The sequence below is a fragment of the Falco cherrug genome, chromosome 3 (assembly GCF_023634085.1).
Source record: "Falco cherrug isolate bFalChe1 chromosome 3, bFalChe1.pri, whole genome shotgun sequence".
Lineage (NCBI taxonomy): Eukaryota > Metazoa > Chordata > Aves > Falconiformes > Falconidae > Falco > Falco cherrug.
The window spans coordinates 51,168,884-51,184,381 of record NC_073699.1 but is presented as its reverse complement, the minus strand read 5'-3'; positions in this window follow the sequence as shown (position 1 = coordinate 51,184,381).

The window sequence follows — 15,498 nt, the reverse complement described above, 5'->3', positions numbered from 1 at the left end:
ACCTCCTTCAGGCTGACATGAAGGATTTGAATGCAGCTACAAAGCATAAGCTGCCATAAAACTGAAGCCAAAGCTTTTTAGCTGGCTGTTTTAAAATCTCATAACCTCTGCAGATCAGGATCTCGAGACTGGGACGGTTTGTAATGCACACAAACTAGACAGTTACATGTTCCAAAGTGGCTCATACAGGCATGTGGGACCACAGCAGCCTGAGTCTGGGTCCAGTCACAGCTTGTATTTCAGCTGCTCTCTTAGCTGACATATCAGGGACCCAAAGTGAACACCACAAGTTTCAGAGCCTGAGTTAAGGGCCAAGGCTCTGAAGCTGGGGGCTTTAGCAACACGTATCCTGGGTGGTTTGGCAAAAGCAGAGGATTTGTAATTAGCGGTTACCTTGAGAACCTTGCAAAGGTCCAACTTTAGAAAAAAAAGTGTAAAAATCTTAGAAAAAAAAGTAAATATCAATGTAAATGATTTTTAGGTGATGATTATTTTCATATAAAATGATTTCTTAATAATATAAAACTTTGGTTTTCTTCACAACTGAGATTCACTAAAACAGTTATGCTCATACTTAGCATTAAGTATACCGTTACTTCATGGATGAAGTGAATGGGCTTTCAGTGTTGGGCAGGATTTCCTTTATCACAGCCTTTAAGTAAAATTACCAAGATGGATTATGCTAGACATCTTTTTCTCATATGATCCATAAGGATTTTCATACTATAATTTCACTGAAGAGTCACTATTTTGAATGCTATAGGAAAAACATGTTTAAAATAAAAAATCACTAACACATGACACAAACAGCTAAATCCATGATCATATATCTTTGATCCCTCCCTATCTTTTTTAAAATCATGAAAAAGAACCTATAATACTGAAATTGATAAACTATGTGCTGTACTTCTATTCGGTAAACTAGAAAATAAAATAAGCACCAAGGTATGTTTGACTAGTATAGGAAATAGTGTAATTGTTTTTCATGGAATATCTGGTTTTTAAATTTATTTTCTCAATCTGTGTACATGCAAATGCAAGTTGGCAGGTACTTTAGCTATGATTAATTTTTACAGATCTACTCTTTGAATCAAATCTGAATACTTGGTCCTTGAAGTAATTTGTTTATTTCCACTGGATATCGGATTATGATTTATGAGTTTGGTTCTACTCAGATGGGATTTTGAACCTTCTTTTGGGAGACTAGCCTAGCAAACTCCACTTCAAAGAAATCTTAGTAATTCAAGTCAAATATCCATTGCTTAGTATGCCTTGCTTTTATGTTCTCTTGGGTCACCTGAAGCAATCCTGGACTAAAGGAGTAAATTTGTAAAAACACTGTTCATCAGATGGCTTCTCTTAGGGAAACATTTGTGGAATTGGCTGAATTCTATCAATGTCATGTCTTGGTTTTGTGAAGACATTACTTAAAATAGGTGGACAGAGATTTTCTGTCTTCTGGAATACATGCCCAGGAACAGGAAAGGAGACTTAGCTTTTCTGTATATGATCACAGTTTATTGTTCTTCTGCTGTACTCCTTTTACTATCTACTATGGAGCTCATTTATCTGTAAACAAGGTGGAAACCGAGCAAATAAGTTTCTCAGAATTTTGTTGATAGCTGCTTCTGAGAGTGCTCTCTCATGTTTCCTTTCTAGATGCTGTGGTGAAGAGTTTGAGAAAAGTAGCTCTCCACCTGGATATTTCTCCTTGGCTGATCCTTCTTTTCTTTGGGATCCTTGAATACGGACTTGGTTTCGACCTGAATTTTTCTTTCAGTGCCAGGTATCTTCTGTTGTCCTTCATGTAATGATTAAGCCCTGCAGCTGAAGTAAGACTTATGGCGCTATTCACAGCAAATTAACCTTTCTTGAGGTTAATGAAAGATGTATTACTTATGCTGGAACTCTTTCTCTCTGTGTGCATCTCTTCCTTTTTGGGTTATATTTGGGTGTTGCTCTGTTGAAACACTGCCACAATTCTGTTAATTCTGGATTACTCCATCCCCAACTGGATGCAACTTTCCTTGGTTTCAAGCTTAGCATATAATGTAAACACAGTCTGTACCTACATGATGATGCAAGTCTTGAAAAGCTGATCTGTTCAAATGTAGATAACAACATTTAAAGCTGTCAAAAAGTTTGGAGGGAGCAGAGGAAATAGAAGAAAATTGAGCTTCTGCTCTATATAGCTGTCTAACTTGAAGAAAAGTTCAGTGGTCATCTTAAGGTACAGTGGCATTGTCAAATGCAATGAATCAGTTTTATTGAATTGAGATAGCTTTTGCTGTTCATTTGTTCAGAGTCAACAAATTCCATTTTATTCATAATTAGAGAATCATCAGTAGTTTTGGCACTACAATATTACATTTTTTTTCAGAATATAGATATATTTCCTAAGAATACTGGTATTTTCTAACAGTCATTGTAGGCAATGCAGACTTGTATGTTTAGCAAGCTGAGTCTGCTGAAGTCACTTCCATAACACCCAAGGACAAAGATGCTTAGCTAAGGCTTGCATTTTTCCAGGAGTGAATAGCAAGGACTTTGTTTCTTTGTCTCAGAGTTAATGTATTATCTATGCCAGGGGTCCTCAAACTACGGCCCGCGGGCCGGATACGGCCCCCCAGGGTCCTCAATCCAGCCCCCGGTATTTACAGACCCCCCCTGCCCCCCTCGCTGGGGGTTGGGGGGGAAACCAAGCAGCCGCAGATGACTGCCTGCCACTGCATCCGCGCGCCGGCCCCCTGGTTAAAAAGTGTGAGGACCCCTGATCTATGCCAACCAGCAGCATGACTGCTTCTTCTGCAGACCAGACTACATTTGGGCTATGGTATAATTCTGCTGCTGTGTTGTGTTTGATTCGCGCCCCTCCCTGCCCCGCCCCGCCCCGCCCCGCCCCCCCCCCCCCCCCCCCATCCCAGAGACAGAGTTTCTATTTTTCTGAGGGGATATCTGTCTCCTGAAAGAGACACTCTGCACAAGGTGGATAGCTGCTTTTTGAGTGAAAGATAACGTTGGTTTCTGTGCACCCTAGACACTACATGTTTTTAGTGCACATTATGCATGTTTGCCTGTGTGTGCATGTGTACATGTCAGAGTGTGTACAAGAGCACACACACATGTACTCTGTAAAGTGAATGTCTTGGTTTGAGTCTCAGTCCTGTTTGCTGTTTGGGGATATTTTTTTTTTGTTTCACTTTTTTGGCAAAGACATAGCATTTAGCTCTGCGATGACTGAAGCAGTTCAGACTGGAAGAAATGAGACTTCTTGTGAGAATCTACAGGAAATGTGTCACCTATAGTCACCTAGAAATCTGTTAGCTGCCATGCCTATACATAGCTTAAACCTCACCTTTGTGGGGATTCTCTGACCCTTTCTGTGGTAGCACTAAAAGTATTTCCTCAGGATTTTTTTCAAATTATGTGTTTGAGAAACCTCGGGCTTGATTTAAAGAGTGAGTTTGGAATTTCTGAGCAGTGAGTGTAGTGTGACAGAAAAATTATGTCCCAAATATAAAGATATCCAGACTTCTTCAGCAGGCAGCAGACCACCTATGTGGCAGACTTGAGATTCCTCCAGAGCCACTAGTTGAATTTTCTTTGTATGTGCCAAGGAAAAACACTGAAAGGGTATTTTCTATAACTGCACATTAGGGTCTTCTGGTCACTGCCCAAAGTGGAGGAATGATGCCTAGCAAAAAAGATTAGTTGCACATCCTAGTGATACTCAGGAAAATGCTACTGAGCAGCAGTTTGGCACCTGAAATGCTATTTTGTGAATGGTTATGAAGTTGTACATGATGTAACACTATATGATATTCTCCCAGTATTTGTACTTGTAATGTACTTCAGCCAGGCCTCTAGAACAGCAAGTGATTTTTTTCCCCACTCCTCTGTTTGTGTTTTCTATTTGTGATCCAACTGCATTATTGGCACATGCAAAAGGCATCTACAAAAGCAAAACAGTAAGCTGTGATCTCCAAGTACCTGGTACGCTTATGGAATTTGAAACACATGTTTTGAGCTTTGGCATTAACAGAAATGAAAGCATAACTTTTTACGTATATTAAACATTCCCCAGACGCCAAAATATGTGTTACAGTCTATGCCAACTCACCTGAGGGCAAAGGGTTCCGCAGGTCTTTGGAACTTGCCTAATTTTGATAAAAAGCTGCGTGTACCCCTTCACTGTTCAGCGTGCGGATGTTACAACAGTATCTTGACCATCATGATATAATTTATTTTAGGATGAAACATCTGTAATATTTTGTAATGATATTAATCTACAAAAGAAAGACAATTTTATGTATACATCTGAAATACAGACTATATGCAACAGCCAGTAAACTTGGCTGATATTATTAAAAAGCAAGAAGTATGCAGTGTGCTAGATTTCATCTTAGTTGATTTACAAATCACATACCTTCACATTATTGTAGTTATAAACATGTGAACTGATCCAATTAAAATAGGAACCTACTTGGAACCTAAGCCTTTTCCTTGAACCAAAATTAACATTTGTTAGGTTCAAAAAAAGTTTGAAACACACAATCTGTTTCCTTAAGCCTTTGACTTGGTCTTCCTGACCCCAGGCATCTACTTTTCCACTGTCTTTCAGTAGTGCACTGACTTCCCCCTCCTTTATGTGGTGTCCAATGGGTTTTCCTCAGTTTCCTATTCACTGGAAGGTTCTGTGGGTTTTTCCAGCTAACTGGAAAGTTTCTGCAGTTCTCCTCTTATCACCCTCATCAGCAACTCTCTTGCCTTTGGAGAACCTCATAGCTGATAGATCCATCAAGGTGACTACTGAGTGTGTGCTCTTCCTTTATTCCCGTCTATAGCTAATGGGCTCTTGGCTTTTCCTGATCAACCACATACTATAATTCCCTGTCTATATTAATCAGAAAATCCTTGATAATTCATGAAAGCAACATTGAGGGAAAGACTGAGATGGGGGAATGGTGTGCAGGAGGAAGCAAGTCATGTTTTTAAAACCCTGCTGAAATCCTGAGATGGGTGACAGCGTATTGGTTTTGCGTCGCAAGGTTTTGGCTGGGGAGGGGGGGCTACAGGGGTGATTTCTGTGAGAAGGTGCTAGAAGCTTCCTTCCCCCATGTCCAGCAGAGCCAACGCCAGCCGGCTCCAAGATGGACCTGCCACAGGCCAAGCCCATCAAAAACAGTGGTAGTGCCTCTGGGATAATGTATTTAACAAGGAGAAAAAAGACCTGCAGAACTGCAGCTGGAGAGAGAATTGAGACTATGTGAGAGCAACAGCCCTGCAGTCTCCCAGGTCAATGCAGAGGGAGGCAGGAGGGGCTCCACATGCTGGAGCAGATACCCCTGCAGCCTGTGGTGAAGCCCCTGGTGAGGCAGGCTGTGCCCCAAAGCCCATGGAGGTCCACGGTGGAGCAGATCTCACACCTGCAGTCCATGGAGGACCCCATGCAGGTTTGTTGGCAGGACCTGTGACCCCATGGGGGCCCCATGCTGGAACAGTTTGTTCCTGAAGGACTGCATGCCACGGAAGGGACCAACACCGGAGGAGTTTATCAATAACTGTAGCCCATGGGAAGGCCTCACATTGGAGAAATTTGTGGAGGACTGTGTCAGTGGGAGGGACCCCAGGCTGGAGCAGGGCCCGAGTGTGAGGAGCCTCCCCCGAGGGGGCAGGAGCGGCAGAGGCAGCGTGTGATGGACTGACCCAGCCCCATCCCTGTCGCGCTGTGCTGCTGGGGGAAGGAGGTAGAGAATTTGGGAGTGAAGTCAAGTCCAGGAAGAAGGAAAGGGTGTTCGGGAAGGTGTTTTAAGGTTTGGTTTTATTTCTCATTATCCTATTTTAATTTGATTGGTAATAAATGAAACTAATTTCCCCAAGTTAAAGTTGAGTCTGTTTTGTCCATGATAGTAACCAACGAGTGATCTCTCCCTGTCCTTATCTCGTCCCATGAGTCTTTCATTACACTTTCTTTCCCCTGCCAGCTGAGGACGGGAGTGATAGAGCAGCTTTGGTGGGCACATGGCATCCAGCCAGGGTCAACTGACCACAGTCCTTTTTAGCATCTAATGTGGGGCATGAGGAATTTGAGATAAGGATAGTGATTGGGAGATATAATGGACAAAAGTAAAATGGGTTGAGAAATTTCATAGTAACACTTCATAGAAGCTAAGAGGTTTGAGATCTACAAAGTTAAATTTTTCTAGTATGGGTGATGCATCTCTGTGTTGTGCAGTTATTTACATTAGCATGGCAGAGATATGTAATGTCCCCAGTCTGATGTGGCACAAGAGGAATGGCAAGATACTTGTAACTTAAGCAAAGTGCATCCCCAACACAACACTGTTCATAGGATTGTAGAATTTTTGTCTCCTATTAGAATATATTTTCTTTGACTAACGTCTAGTCACAGATTTTTAAAATGTACCGTACAAGAATTCAGATAAGGGGTTTTATTTTACTTTTTTGAGAAACTCCGTCATCCGTAGAATTAAATCAGGACTGAGTAAATGGGAAACCATGATCCTATGTACAATATACAGAGTCTTTGTGTATGTGCATACACACACACACAGAGTATTGCAGTGGTTCTCAGAAACTAACTTCTAATGGTAACCCCTGGGTAATGTACCCATGTACCCTACCAACGACAGCTGAGCTTCTCATCAAGAAGCTCCTTACTTAGTCTGGGAGGTGGAGTTTAGAAAGGTGATACAAAGCTGACTTTGTTTTCTGTGGTGATAATTTGCTAGGCCAGTTCCCCAATTTAACTTAGAAGACCACGAGTAAACTGTGGCGTAGTGTATTTGGCACAGACCTGGTGCTAGGAATGAAATAGGAATGCCTGCCTAACATCCCCATCAGAGCTTTCTCCAGTCATTCTCCATTTCCACAGCTTCATGTGCAGGGGCCCTCCAGCCCAGGGCTTCAGGGCATTTGCATGGCCTCCCCATCCAGATGTGCATCTTTGCAAACTGGGTTGTGTTTTGCTGCTGTAAACTCAACTGCATGGGAAATAACATTAGCATGTTCACAGTTGCAAATACAACATTTCTTTATAGAAAAGCAACCCGTAATCTTTAATGAACTTTTCTCATATGACCCCTGTGAGATAGGGAAGTATGGATTAGAGAGAGATCAGTTAACATTAGCCATCTAAAAGTTAGCTATTAAGTCTAAACTGTCCATCTGGGCTAGCTATCAAGCCTGAGCTACCCATCTGGGCTCACTCTTTAGGCAGGACAAAGGGAGACATATGGAGTAACTGTGAAGACAAATGGAGTAACTCTGAAGATAAGGTGCATCACCACCTGGTTGTATCTACAGGAAGCCTGGGTGTCCAGTGTAGCACCTACCTTTTAGATGGTTAAAGCAGGAGGAATTCCTTTCCAAGCAGTTTAATAAGGTACCTTTGGAAGCATATGAATTCGGGCTAGGCTTCCTGATACAAAGGCTGGAGTCTTAACTCGCCTTCTTATCTATACTCACACGAGGCTGCTCAGGCCATTTTAAGGGCTGCTCTGTGCTAGTGTTGCCGCATAAAACAGCTGCACACCAGCACTATCTGGTATCAATATCTACCTCCAATTTTGCACATAGAAATTATGTACACACACAAACACAGATGCGCATATACTTTTGGGGCACAACAGGAAAAGGATTTAAACTCTGCAGCTTCTGAGAAGTGATGAATTGACAGAAAAGATATTAAAAAGCAGAGAGGACTTAGAAAAAAGACCTCTGTGCTCGACACGATACGTGAGCATTTCATTTGTTGGTAACTCATTCTGAATTGTTGGTCTATTCGGACCTTGCTCTGGTGCCCTGCTCTCTGTAACTGCAGCATGCAGGATTAATATCCTCACTAACTCTTATGCATTTGGCAATATGCTCTTGCCCAATTTTTACTGCACCCCTAAGGAAATAAGAGCACTGTGTATTCTAGGAAAAAAACACACTTTTAAAATATTCATATTTCCATGTTTGTGTGTGTCTGTTGTGTAAGTTTTCCTTGGTGGCAGTGAACAAAGTGCTCTTCTGTGGAGTAGGCGCTCCTGTCTCCTCCAGCAGACTCAGTGTCTGTACAGGGAATTCCTGTTCCTGGCCCAAACCCACAGGCCCTCAGCACTGGAGGACAAGGTCGGCCATCTCACACTCTCTTTCTCTCAGCCTGATAGCTGATCTGCGTGCTGGAGAAACGGGCTCTGAAAGACAAAAAGAGGGGGGCTGAGGTGACGGAAAGACAGACCGTGTGTATGTACTTCCAACTTGCCCTGGGAATTTCAGCAAGTATTTCTTCCCTAAAGTAAGTTTGTTCAACTTTTATACAAGTCCTGATAGTCTTTGATTTACTCTGCTCTTCCTTTGAATGAAATAGTGGTACCTGGCTGTGTTGTTTTACCGGCACTGTGACAGCATCATCCAAGCCTCATTTCACACCTTCCATCTTCCATCCTGCCCATGAGGTTGTTTTTTTTTTCTTGCATTAGCAGTGACTGAGCAACAGCATCCACTGCTAGGCAAAGACTACCTACAGAGAACTTCCTCTGTTTAGACTTTAGTCAAAGACCCACGGAGCATACTTTGTGGCTACTTATGGTCAGGGAGGTATGCATATTTTTTTAAAGTTGTGTGCTTTCAAGACAGGTAATTGTGTAACCTTAGCTGCACTCCTTTTTTTTTTTTTTTTTCTTTTTTTTTTCTTCCTTTCCCCTAAGGCTGGAGTGGCACCTTGCATTCCAGCTGGTACCAAGGGCAAGGCATAGCAGCACTGCTCACAGTCAGCTGCAGTCTAGCTCATGGTCTGCCATCCTTCACTGAGGAGGACACTATCAGCCCTTTCAGGCTCTCCCCAGCTGCATTTCCCTAGCTGACTACTCTCCCTTTCATGCACAGTACAGGAAACGATGGGGTAGAGCGTATGAAGCACCTTTATTATCCTCTGAAGCTATGCCTTCCATTGAGAGCAAGGGTAATTGTTCTATTTCTGTTTCAGTGTCAGGTACCACAAGGTTTATGCATTTGTCTCTTCGAAAACATGTTTTGCTTTGATGTTTGCTTTTCTAATGGGGCTAGTTTGCATAATACCTTCTGCTGCAAAAGAATGCTGAATCTACAGATGAGCTATCACTTCTCAAAATACTGATTGCTATCAGATGGCTTGCCGAAGGCCTTGGCTGTGGCTGTGCATGCGTGTGTCTGTGCGTGTGTGCACAGTCAGGGGAGGGAGGTTAATTTCCTGTCTTTGACCAGTTTTGACATAATGCATGAGCTAAAAGAGCTGGATCCATCAGAACGTTAAGATTTACCTCTTTCCCAAAGCAGCTTATCGAGCTCTCTACCTGAAAGGGGGTAGCTACATGTGGGGAAGGAGTGAGATGATGGGGAAAAGGGAAATGCAGTGTTTGTGACATTGGTTTCCACAGTGCAATGTTCCTGACAGTATCTGTCTGTCTCTTTACATGACTTTTACACCTGTGGAGTTTCTCTAGCATTGACCTTTAGTACTGAGGATGGCTGAAGTCAGATAGTTAAAGCTGTACATATCTAAAAGCTGGGTCAGGGGACATGAAAGAGAATAGCTGTAGGGAATGTTATGGGATACATATACACACATTCATATGAGTGAGTTATGTATGCATGTAAGATTTGCAGCATTTCTTCCCTTTCCCAAATGATACGTTACTACTTGCTTATGCTGACCTCTCCCCAATGCAATCGCTTATCTGCTGCCTACTCACCTGACCTTGCTGCTTTTCCATGACTGTACCTGATGCCTGACTAACTCCTAGCAGGCAATAGGGGTGTGGAGAGGGAAAGGATTCCTCCTTTCCTTCTCTCAACAAGGAACCTGAGCCAGAGTCCACCTTTCCTCTGAAAGTGCTCTGACACACAAGGGAGCAGACCTTAAAGAATTCCCACTGGCAGCAAGCTTTGAGAATCAGATTTGAACATTTTGGCCTCAGCGTTTTGCTTGGTAGACTATGGTTCTAGGTACTTTTTATAAAATTCAAGGACTGTCCTTTCTATAGTCTTGCATGCTTCTCTGCTTTCAGGGTTCATGCAAAAACCCCCAAAGACTCAGATACTTCTTTCAGTATATATTCCTGCATTCTAGTGCCATCTGAATGAATCTGTTTCCACATATTTTTTGGCCAGAAATGGGGTCCAATCTTCAGAGAAGAAACTTTCTCACAAGTTTTTGGAACTTCTTGGCTTTAGTGAGCAGAGACAATTGGAAATACCATGAGAATGATAATTAAGAATAATTTGTGCTGACATAATGCCTTCCATCTGTAGATCTGAAAAAGCTTTATGAACATTAATGAATTAGTCCCCTTACTACCCTGTGAGACAAGGATATTGTTATCCCAGCTTTGCAGGGGTGGGTACTGAGGGGACTTTAGGAATCTAAGGGCCTGATCCAGCATTCACTGGAGTCTATGGGAAAACTCCCAGTGACTTTACTGGGACCTGGATCAGCCTGTTAGCAGATTGCTCGAGGCCACACAGCGAGTGAGCGATAGCTTTGGGAACAGGACCCAGAGCCACAGGACTGCTTTGTTCCTTTCCAACCCTCGACTTTCTTCAGGTCTTTCATTACTTTTCTGTCTGGATGAGGTGCCTGAAGTTGAAAGCATAAGGCAACAATATAGAGAGTTCATTTATAGCGTTTCAAACCTCAGCAGAAAGCTTGGCTCTGGTCTGGTCTGAGGGAGGAATTTTACCAAGACCCAATTTTTAAAGAGGTATCTAAGTGCTCAGTTCCCATTTTTATGGGCAGGAGAGGCCTAAAGACCTTTAAAAAAATCAATCTGCAAATAATGACATTGCTCTAAGCAGGTAAAGTATCCCTCATGCAAGCTCCCGGAGAAGCTGAGGAGAGCTAAAGCCACACTGAATCAAACCCTGCAAAGAAGCCAGCTCCCCAAAGAGTGTCCCCACCCCACAGAGACCTCTCCCCACCTAGGTATGCCCACAGATCAAAGCCACATCTGCTGCCGCCAGGAGACACCTGTCTTACTCAAGGCAACAGCCTGCCGGCTACCCCCACCCCAGGGTGGCCCTGGCAGCCTCCTCCCCAGGCTCATACCCTCCTCTCCTGGCCTGCCTGCCGACCTTTTTCCCTTTCAGGCTGGGTTCTTCTACCACTTTGTAGATCTTTTTGCAGCCGGGTTGCTTTCCACCTGCTCCCCGGGTTAACCCCTTCCTTGTCATTATAAACTTAATTGCAGATGCATGTAGATGCATGCAGATGAAATGCTGATCTACAGAAGCTGAAGTCAGCAGTGAGCAATGCAATGCGACCTTATTAAACACCCCTGGTGCCAGCGTGAGCAGAATAAGAAGTGAGATTTCTGACTTGTGGGCAACAATATATTTTTTTAATAGTTTGGGACAGTTTTAGGGTTCTGAGCTGGCTAGGAGAGTCCCCGCAAGGCAGGGGAAGGGCTCGTCCTCCTGGAGCTGATGCTCACACAACAACCCAGGGCTTGCAATCTAGTGACAGCCCAGACCTGCTCCAGTGCAGAGCCTGTCAGGCACTGTCCTGCTCTGTGCTTGCCAAACCCTGGGCATCCAGCATGGATCCAGGCAGGGCTGAGGGAAACCTATCCTGCCCTTAGCAAAGGCTTGTAGAGGTAGAGACTTTCCTAATGTACTCCTATTCAACGGAAACAGCAGAAGAGATTTTTTAGCCATTTCCATGTTAAAAGTTCATATAATGTGGTGGGGTTTTAAAATTATTGAAATGAAAAAAGAATAGTTTAAGTTTTGAATTAAGACTGTGAGCTAAAGGCTAAAGGCAGAGGTAATGGAGTAACCCTGGAGACTCCTTGTAAATGAATTCAGTAACAGTCTGTGTAGCTGTTTTTTGAAGGATTGTAACAAAATCACACTACCCATAGGGCAAGTACTCACACAGACTCCACAGTAGTCCCTTTCTGAAGCACTTCATACAAGGGAAAGTTGTTTAAGAGTGAGCTATGTTGCTCAGCAACACTATGTATTTAATTTTTTTCTTTTTTAACATTTCATAGCTCATGGGGTTTCAGGCACTAGAGCTAATTTATAAGAAGGCTCCACTGTAGTTTTCTGAAGTTTATTTAACTGCATGAAAACATTTCTAAATAAATTATGTAATCTACAAGATATGTATGTTATTTGTGTGCTGCATTGCTGGTATTTCTACTAAAGTACCGTTGGATAGGGCTTGAAGCTGAACTGAGATATCATCTGTTCATTCACTGATTGTAATTATTATTTGGGTCACTTTACCTCTCCCTGTGCTTCCCACTAAGGGATAAGGACAGCCCTTTTACAATGCAGCCCATTAATTGTCTTTATATGTTTTATACAGAACAAATAAACTAGTTGAAAAACACACAGGTGAAGGAGCTCTTTGTGTCTTTATGAGAAGATTACAGTTACAAGTATTCAACCTGATTATGAGTATACAGTTCATCCTCTCCCTCCCCCCCCCCCTTAAAATACATAAGATAGATCAATCCTAAATAATTTCCCACTCTCAATACCATATTTATGGAATTACAGGAGTTATATGGAAGTGTGCATGCCTGTGTTCACTTTTGAGCCACAGGAAAATTAATTCTCAAGGGAACGAGCCCTGGTAAATACTTTTTCTTGAGAGTGACCAGTAAGAAGCACGAATAAAGTCTGAGAAAGGTTTGTGGCTATATATTGGTAAGGCAAGTTTTTCTCCACCCAGCTGCCCCTGCTCCTGGAAATCTTCCACACCTTCTGGCCTCGTTACCCGTGTTCCTAGTTTCCTCATTACTTGTTCTCATCTACTGCTGGGCAAATCCTGCAAAACAGTATTCATAACATCTGTTCAAAGACAGCCCACACGCTAACTGACATGCCTCTTTAACACGCTTTCTGTGAACAGGGGGACAAGCAAATATTTGTTCACAAAAATACTGCTCAAAGAGAAACTTCCATGAGTAACCACTGATGTCTGTAATTGCAGAAGGATTTGGGATTGGGGGAGGGGGAGAGGTGGGGAAGGGAAGATGGGTTGGTATGGTCACTTTGAAAGCACTTTGTGGGTTTGACAGTTAGGAAGCAAGACCATTGTTAAATGATATCTTCTCCTGTTCATGCTGCTTAGTCAAATTTCAAATCCTCTTTATGAAGCAAATCCCATTGCAGATAAAAGTGTGAGAGCAATCTGTGGGTGGAAACAAGTATCAATAAACTATCTGATGAATAACTGAGAGTAACAATGACCCTGTGCCAACCCAGGTCTTTCCATGGATAAGTTACAAGTGGAGTTGAAGACTTGATGAGACACTATTTGACACAGAAAATTCATCCACTTCTGTTCCTATCACTTAGAGGAGTCCCAGCATCAGGTCAGCTGTATGTTGGTTGGTACCTCAGTCAAATGATCTCATAGCCCTCATCATGGGCTATGACTGGTGATAAACTAAAGGAAGCTGTGATAGTCGCAGAGAGAGTAATCTGGAGCAGGAGACAGCCATTGCAATGTGGGGAGAGCTTAAAATGTGCTGTTTTCCAGGCAGCTTAGGATATGGTTAGTATTTATAAAAAAGAAGTGTTAGCTGCTTGAAAACGAGAAGTTATCCTTAGTAACTGTGCATTTGCATTTCAAAGTGGTAATTACAGGTATGTGTACACACAATTAAATAGGCTGCACAGACTGAAAATAAACAAATAATCAGTGCTCTTAGCCAAGCCCTAATGAACATTTTTTGTTATAACATAAATTAATATGTTCTTTGAAAGAACAAAAAATATGAAATATTCCTGTTTGAGATTCTCAAAGATTACACAAACAACAAATGATTTAAAAAAATTAAAGCCGTGAAACCCTTTGACACCAACACGTCCCTTTAAGCATTTAGCAATTGGACCTGGCCAGCTTTCCTGATGCAAGCTTTTTCATTCCCGTTGGTAATACATTCAGCAAGTTCCTCTGAACTTCAGGCAATCAGACACATAGATGGCATACCTAAGGCTTGCTCCAGCAGGCTTCATTGACGTTTGCACTGTTGGAAGCCATTCTAACACAGCTATTTATGAATATGTAATATGCAAACTGGATCTTGCCCAAAAGCTGCTCCAGTTTTAATGACTCTGCTCCTGTTAGCACACACGCACTGCAAACTCTTTCTCTGTAGGTGAGCTAAACAGATCCAGGGAGTGTTAGCCATTTCAACTTTGGGATTTGGTGACAGGAATTGTACGCAAGCAAGCTGCTGTTTCTTGCAAACATTCCTCACATTTCTGGCACACAGTAGGGTGGATACATATTGTGTAACAGCATTTTAACCTTAGCATTAAACTGGTCAAGTGACAAAATGCTGAAAGAAAACTAGTGTGTTCAAATGATATTGGCCAATACTTATCTCACATACCAAATAACCACTCTGTTTACTGTGGCTAGTCCTAGAAAAAATGCTCTTTTTTTTTTTTTTTAAAAAAAAGGGCTTTGTAAAGTCCTGTCTTCACTGTGTCATACTGCCTGAGGACAGCAGCAACAGCAGTGACCTGCTCCAGCCACATGCCTTAAAGGATTGTCTCAAGAAAATTAGTGTAGCTGAGTCTCTGTGCCCATTCAGCTAGAGAAGAGTTTTCTGTGCAGAATGTACTCTCTTGAATAGCTGTCCTGATTTTAAGTTAAAGCCTAGTAACTAGACAATTTTACCCTCTCTCATAAAGTATTTTTCATGGCAGTTGCCGACACCCTCAATTCTCTTCTAATATTCCCATGACTTGGTTTGGGGTTTGATGTTGAGTTCAAATAATATTCCAAGCTTGTTTGCTAAACCTCATCATTCTCTAGCATTCTCAGCATGCTATTGTACTGCCTAATCCTTGGGGGTAATCTGTCTTTTCAGATCAGTGCTTTCCTGGTATTATCAGAGAGATCAAAAAGAGTTTTCAGCTGGCTGAAGGCATCACTTAATACGCTAGGGATATCGGGACCTGCATCTACCTATGTGTCTGCAGTTTTGAAAATGTGAAAATCCCTTGTAAACAAACCAACAAAAATAAATCGGAGTGGTAGCTAAGCTGAGCTTTTAGCAAAGGCAAAACAAAATAGAAGATGTGGAAAATAATTACTCAGTTATTATATTGCTTTCTAGACAGCACTATATTCTGGTCCACCAATTAGTATTTCCATTTCCAGGCCCCTATAGAACCTCAGGAAATGGGACCTTCACCAGATGGTTTAATGGACTAACTATGATTTTTCTGTCACCTTTGAAAGAAAATGATGTTGTAAACATGTCATTCCTCATCAAAATACTACTTAATTTGCTCCCCCCTGCTCTAATATACGTTTTACAACATGTAAGTCTGAAACATTTCCCTAGAAACTTTTGGGGTTTCATTTGTGGCGGAAAAACCCCCACCAGTTTTTACAAAACTTGCAGGTTTTTCTTCTGTTAAAAGACAGTTTCTGGAAAACAGGTCTTCCAGAACTTCTTTGACCAATGCTACCAGTTGTGA